Source organism: Pollicipes pollicipes, unplaced genomic scaffold (genome assembly GCF_011947565.3).
Source record: "Pollicipes pollicipes isolate AB1234 unplaced genomic scaffold, Ppol_2.1 Scaffold_1600;HRSCAF=1878_pilon_pilon_pilon, whole genome shotgun sequence".
NCBI lineage: Eukaryota > Metazoa > Arthropoda > Thecostraca > Pollicipedomorpha > Pollicipedidae > Pollicipes > Pollicipes pollicipes.
The window spans coordinates 8398856-8404687 of record NW_023595962.1 but is presented as its reverse complement, the minus strand read 5'-3'; the positions used below and the strand labels follow the sequence as shown (position 1 = coordinate 8404687).

At 52.5% G+C, this 5832-nt stretch overlaps 1 pseudogene; it reads left to right on the top strand.

The window, feature by feature from the left end:
- The first annotated feature begins 2424 nt into the window (after positions 1 to 2424).
- Positions 2425 to 5232, top strand: LOC119093428 (RNA-binding protein 25-like; annotated as a pseudogene).
- Positions 5233 to 5832: the final 600 nt, after the last annotated feature.

The following is a 5832-nucleotide window of genomic DNA, read 5'->3' as shown; positions in this document are numbered from 1 at the left end:
CCGGGCCGGGTTCCGCCCCAGCCATTGGCAGTTACGCTGTCTGGCCGGTACAATCTCGAACAGGCGTCGCAGAGCACGCGCTGTGGCCACGCAGGGGCGCGCCCAGCGTTTTCGCTGCCGATCGACACACCTCGTGACAGTGGTGCATGGTTGACATTCAACCATGTAAAATTTGATATGGCTGACATGGTTGGCATTCAAACCTCAGTAAAAGCGCGCCTCGACAAAAAGCATAGATCCTTCAAGATAATCGGCAAATTCCTCCACCTCCCCCCTCCTCATAACCGCGCGCTGGGCAAAGATGGTCGGAGGAGAGGGTCACGGGGTCATGCCCCCCAACACGAGGCCATGGGTGATTTCGCAGGAATTTGGTAGACATTTGCATAAGCTCGGGAACAATTCGATATTCATCCCCTCCCCCTAAAGAAAATTTAAATTTGCCTGGTGCTGAGTGCGCCCTTGCTCCATGAACCAGATAATTCGCCGTCGCTGGTGAACGACAGTTTGCAATTAAGAACCGATACATCGTGCGTATTTCTGGCATCGAACCAAGAGCCCTGCTGGAGATGCGCATGCGCTGACCATTTCTTGAAAAAGAACCTCCCGCATTTGCACAGCGGGTCACGTTACAAGTATGCGCCCCAACATAACTTGCATTTGTGTGCACAGAAGAAGCTCTCGTGACAAGATCAGCCGTTTCTTCAACCTCTGCACAAACCCACGCATTTAAATATATATATATATATATATATATATATATATATATATATATATATATATATATATACATACATATACATATATATATACACAAATATTTGGTCTGCAAAACAGTTTTCCAAGTGTTTTGATTAAAGGCGATGCAAAATTCGCTCAATAAAAAGGATTTCTGGGGCCAAGCACATGAGAACAACGGCAGCAATGCCACTTTTGCAATGTTTGTTTAGCTGCAACGCCACGGCCTGAGTGCATCCATACCTTAGCAACAAGATAAGTGTTTTCAGTCCTGAAAGCACCGCTATCCTTCCAAGGGGCTTATTTTAAACTCGAAACTTGGTGGAGTTGTTTGAGCATTAGTGCCGAAAACCTCGCAGCGTGGGTACGCATATGATCGCGAGTTGATGGCAGCCATACACGCATATGATCACGAGTTGATAGCAGTCATACACGCATATGATCGCGAGTTGATGGCAGTCATACACGCATATGATCAAGAGTAGATGGCAGTCATACACGCATATGGTCGCGAGTTGATAGCAGCCATACACACATATGATCGCGAGTTGACAGCCGCCATACACGCATGTGGTCGCGAGTTCATAGTAGCCATGCAAGCATATGGTCGCGAGTTGATAGCAGCCATACACACATGATCGCGAGTTGACAGCCGCCAAGCAGTGACAGGGTCGGATACCCCATCCAACTCAAGTTTCTCGCAAAGAATTACCGCGCAAAGCCGGCTTTTATCGCGTTCTATTTTGGCTGACTCACACTCCCACTGCAGAAATTTCTGGCGGATCGCAACCCGGGGGCGCGTGAGCTTCCTGGGCAGCCATGGCACTGGAGGCTTAAAATTCCAAGCCAATCACAGCATGGGAGTGCATGATTTTCACCGCTAAGCCTGGCGAACGAACGGATTTCGTGAGCAGGAGCAGAAGTGAGCAGAAGATGTCCGCAGACGTCTCTGGGTGGCCCCAAACAGCCAAATCGGACCGGCAGCGAGCCGGGTCATCGCGCATATACCGGATGTCCCTCTGCGATCACGGGCGGCGCCAGGCTTCAAAAACGGGAGTCGCGGGCACGGGCCGGGTCGGATTACTGCCCGCCGAGCTCCTCCACATGAAAATGTTCACAAGAACTAACAGTGAATTCGGACCGGGTGACGTTACTGCCCGCCGAGCTTTTCCACATGAAAATGTTCACAGGAACTAACAGTGATGCGACCGGGTGGCATAACTGCCCGCTGAGCTTTTCCACATGAAAATGTTCACAGGAACAGTGATGCGACCGGGTGGCATAACTGCCCGCTGAGCTTTTCCACATGAAAATGTTCACAGGAACAGTGATGCGACCGGGTGGCATAACTGCCTGCCAAGCCCCCTCCACAAAAAAATTTCTGAAAGAACTAACAGTGCTTCGACTGGGTGGCACATAGGCAGAATGGACTTTTGACTTGTCTACCGTGTTTCACCACAGTGGTTCATCGGAAGTTGAACGAGGAAGGGGTTGCCATGAACCACGTTCGACGAGATGTGCGCCACCGCTAAGGCTGCGACCACGCGTGGATGGAGCCAAGCAGTGCTTATTTTTTCTCAAAGTCAGTCTAGAAAAAAGTAGAGTGAAATAAGAAAGTAAAAAAAGAAAAAGTAGAGCGTCTGGAAGAAGACTGTTCTGGTTCTGGCGTCTGGAAGAAGGAGCGTAATCATGGATGCCGTAAAGGTGCGCTTTGACATAAAGTGCGCGCTAGTCCACGGAGGTAAGCAGCCCTTACATGTGGACGGAAACGCGTCTTCAAGGCTACTTTCAGCGTTCGCCGTCGACCACGGCTAAGCGTTGCACGATCGCAATCTGGATGACAAATAAGCTTATCCTGCGGGGTCCAGACAGCTAGGCCTCCAAGCACGACCAAACGCCACACAGCCGTGGTCCGGTGCCGTTCGAGGCATACAAAGTGCCCGAGCCATTCGTAAACAAACCCAGGTCTGGTCGCTTGAATTCCGCGGTATCGCCGCGCCGGCTCCCGCCGGGCTCCGAGTGCACGTCCGTCTTCAACCTGCGGCGGCCCTCCCCGTCTGAGCGGATTTCCTCCGCGCGGTCAGCGCGGTGGGCCGGTGCCCCTCTACGGTGGCGTGGGGGGCCTAACCGTGTCGCTCTCCGAGCCCGTGGCGTCGCAAGACGCCTATCGAATGACTGGGCAGCTCCGGCTCTCCGACAGCGCACCGTACTGCAGGCGTGCGAGAATGCGGAATGACGAGCGATGGGTGTGGCGGCGGCCGCACCAGCTTTCGTTGCAAAATTCGAACCCTTCGCGTGAGAGCTATCCCCTTCCGGCAACTTTCCCAATCAACCTCTCGACACGTCCCTGGCCGGCGTTGGCGCCTCCACGTTCCTTGCGGCACCACGCTCCCAATCCCCCAGCGCTTGACAGCCGATGGCAGTCGTCAGGATCACGGATCAACGCGCGTATCACGGATCACGGCGGCGGATCACGGGTCACGGGCGGATCATGGCAGCAGATCACGGATCACGGCGAGTATCGCGGATCACGGCACCGGATCACAGATTACGGCAGTGGATGACGGGCGGATCACGACAGCAGATCACGGACCAAGGCGCGTATCACAGATCACGGCAGTAGATCACGGATCACGGCAGTGGATCACGGATCACGGCAGCGGATCACGGGTCACGGCAGCGAATCACGGGCGGATCACGGCAGCGGATCACCAGACAGCAGCGGCAGACTGCTGTCTGGCAGAGCCCAGTGGCTCGGAGCCGCATCTCCAGACGCGGCCAGCGGCGCGGTCACTATTTACGGAGCCCCGGTCCAGACCCGTTTCCAGAAAACCGGTTTGTCCGCGAGGCTATTTCGGGCCGCGCTGATCGCAGAACGGAAGGATGGCGTGCACAGCATGTACCGCGTGCACATGGCCGTGCGCCGCGTGCGCTGTGGAGCGGACAGGCACGCGGAGATCAGGTCTAAGACGCCGATGGGGAAGGGAGAGTGGGAAGCTGAGGTCAGCCGATGGCAGTGTAGGCGGAGGAGCCGGGGACGCTAGAGGAAGGCGATCCAGAGGCGCTAGGGGGCGTCAGAGGAGAGCGATGACGAGGCGCCAGGGGAAGGTGAGAGCCATGACGCGGTGGGAAAGGAGGGTAGATGGTGGAACACGCTCGTGACAAGAGAAAAGGCATGAAGGCATACGGGGCAGGAATGATAGGGTAGGCAGAAGGGGACAGGGAAAAGAACAAATATATGACATCATGGGTAAAGAGAAGAGGGGAAGAGCTGGGACCAGATTGACTGCGAGACGCGGAACAAGAGAGGTGGAGGAAGGATACGAAAACGAAGAGGACGTACAGAGAAAAGGAGCAGAGAGAGAGAGAGAGAGAGAGAGAGAGAGAGAGAGAGAGAGAGAGAGAGAGAGAGAGAGAGAGAAGAGAGAGAAAGAGAGAGAAAGAGAGAGAAAGAGAGAGAAAGAGAGAGAAAGAGAGAGAAAGAGAGAGAAAAGAGAGAAAGAGAGAGAAAGAGAGAGAAAGAGAGAGAAAGAGAGAGAAAGAGAGAGAAAGAGAGAGAAAGAGAGAGAAAGAGAGAGAAAGAGAGAGAAAGAGAGAGAAAGAGAGAGAAAGAGAGAGAAAGAGAGAGAAAGAGAGAGAAAGAGAGAGAAAGAGAGAGAAAGAGAAAGAAGAAGAGAGAAAGAGAAAGAGAAAAGAGAGAAGAGAGAAAAGAGAAAGAGAAAGAGATAAAATGAGAGAAAGAGAAGAAAGAGAGAAAGAGAGAAATAGAGATAGAAAGAGAGAAAGAGGAGAGAAAGAGAGAAAAAGAAGAAAGAGAGAAAGAGAGAAAGGAGAGAAAGAGAGAAAGAGAGAAAGAGAGAAAGAGAGAAAGAGAGAGAAAAGCGAGAGAAAGAGAGAAAGAGAAAAGAAAAAAAAGAGAAAGAGAAAAGAGAGAAGAGAGAAGAGAGAAAGAGAGAACGAGAGAAAGAGAGAAAGAGAGAAAGAGAGAAAAGAAAGAGAGAAAGAGAGAAAGAGAGAAAGAGAGAAAGAAGAACGAGAGAAAAGAGAGAAAGAAGAAGAGAGAAGAAGAAAGAGAGAAGAGAGAAAGAGAGAAAGAGAGAAAGAGAGAAGAGGAAGAGAGAAAGAGAGAAAGAGAGAAGAGAGAAAGAGAGAAAGAGAGAAAGAGAGAAAGAGAGAAAGGAGAAGAGAGAGAGAGAGAGAGAGAGAGAGAGAGAGAGAGAGAGAGAGAGAGAGAGAGAGAGAGAGAGAGAGAGAGAGAGAGAGAGAGAGAGAGAGAGAGAGAGAGAGAGAGAGAGAGAGAGAGAGAGAGAGAGAGAGAGAGAGAGAGAGAGAGAGAGAGAGAGAGAGAGAGAGAGAGAGAGAGAGAGAGAGAGAGAGAGAGAGAGAGAGAGAGAGAGAGAGAGAGAGAGAGAGAGAGAGAGAGAGAGAGAGAGAGAGAGAGAGAGAGAGAGAGAGAGAGAGAGAGAGAGAGAGAGAGAGAGAGAGAGAGAGAGAGAGAGAGAGAGAGAGAGAGGAGAGAGAGAGGAGAGAGAGAGAGAGAGAGAGAGGAGAGAGAGAGAGAGAGAGAGAGAGAGAGGAGAGAGAGAGAGAGAGAGAGAGAGAGAGAGAGAGAGAGAGAGAGAGAGAGAGAGAGAGAGAGGCGGGCTAGAATGCGAGGCGGAGGCAGAAGCAGGAGCAGGAGCAGAGACAAAAGCAGCGATGGAGCACGCGCTCCCTTTAGCCCGTGGCTGTCACGCGCCATGCGGTCCGCCGCGAGGAACGGCGGATTTAACGCATCACCAGGTCAGCTGTCACTAGTCCTATCACCAGACGTCACTCGCGTGGGCCTGAAAGATCGCAGCTCCTGCCAGTCAGCACCACGGGGTGGGCTTCCGTCATCAACCCCTGCTGCCCAGCTTGCCACGTTCGAGACGGATACACGACAAAGACATCTTCGAAGTCTGGTCGAGACAGCACTGCTCCCCCGCGGTGCGGGCGTTGACCATTGTGCATGTTAGTGGACCAGTAGCCAGCTCGAGCGCGGAAAGATGGCAGTCCGTCCGGGTAGCGTTGATGGAGATTATTGCTATCAAAGGCTTTCCGTCCTGCTGGTACGGT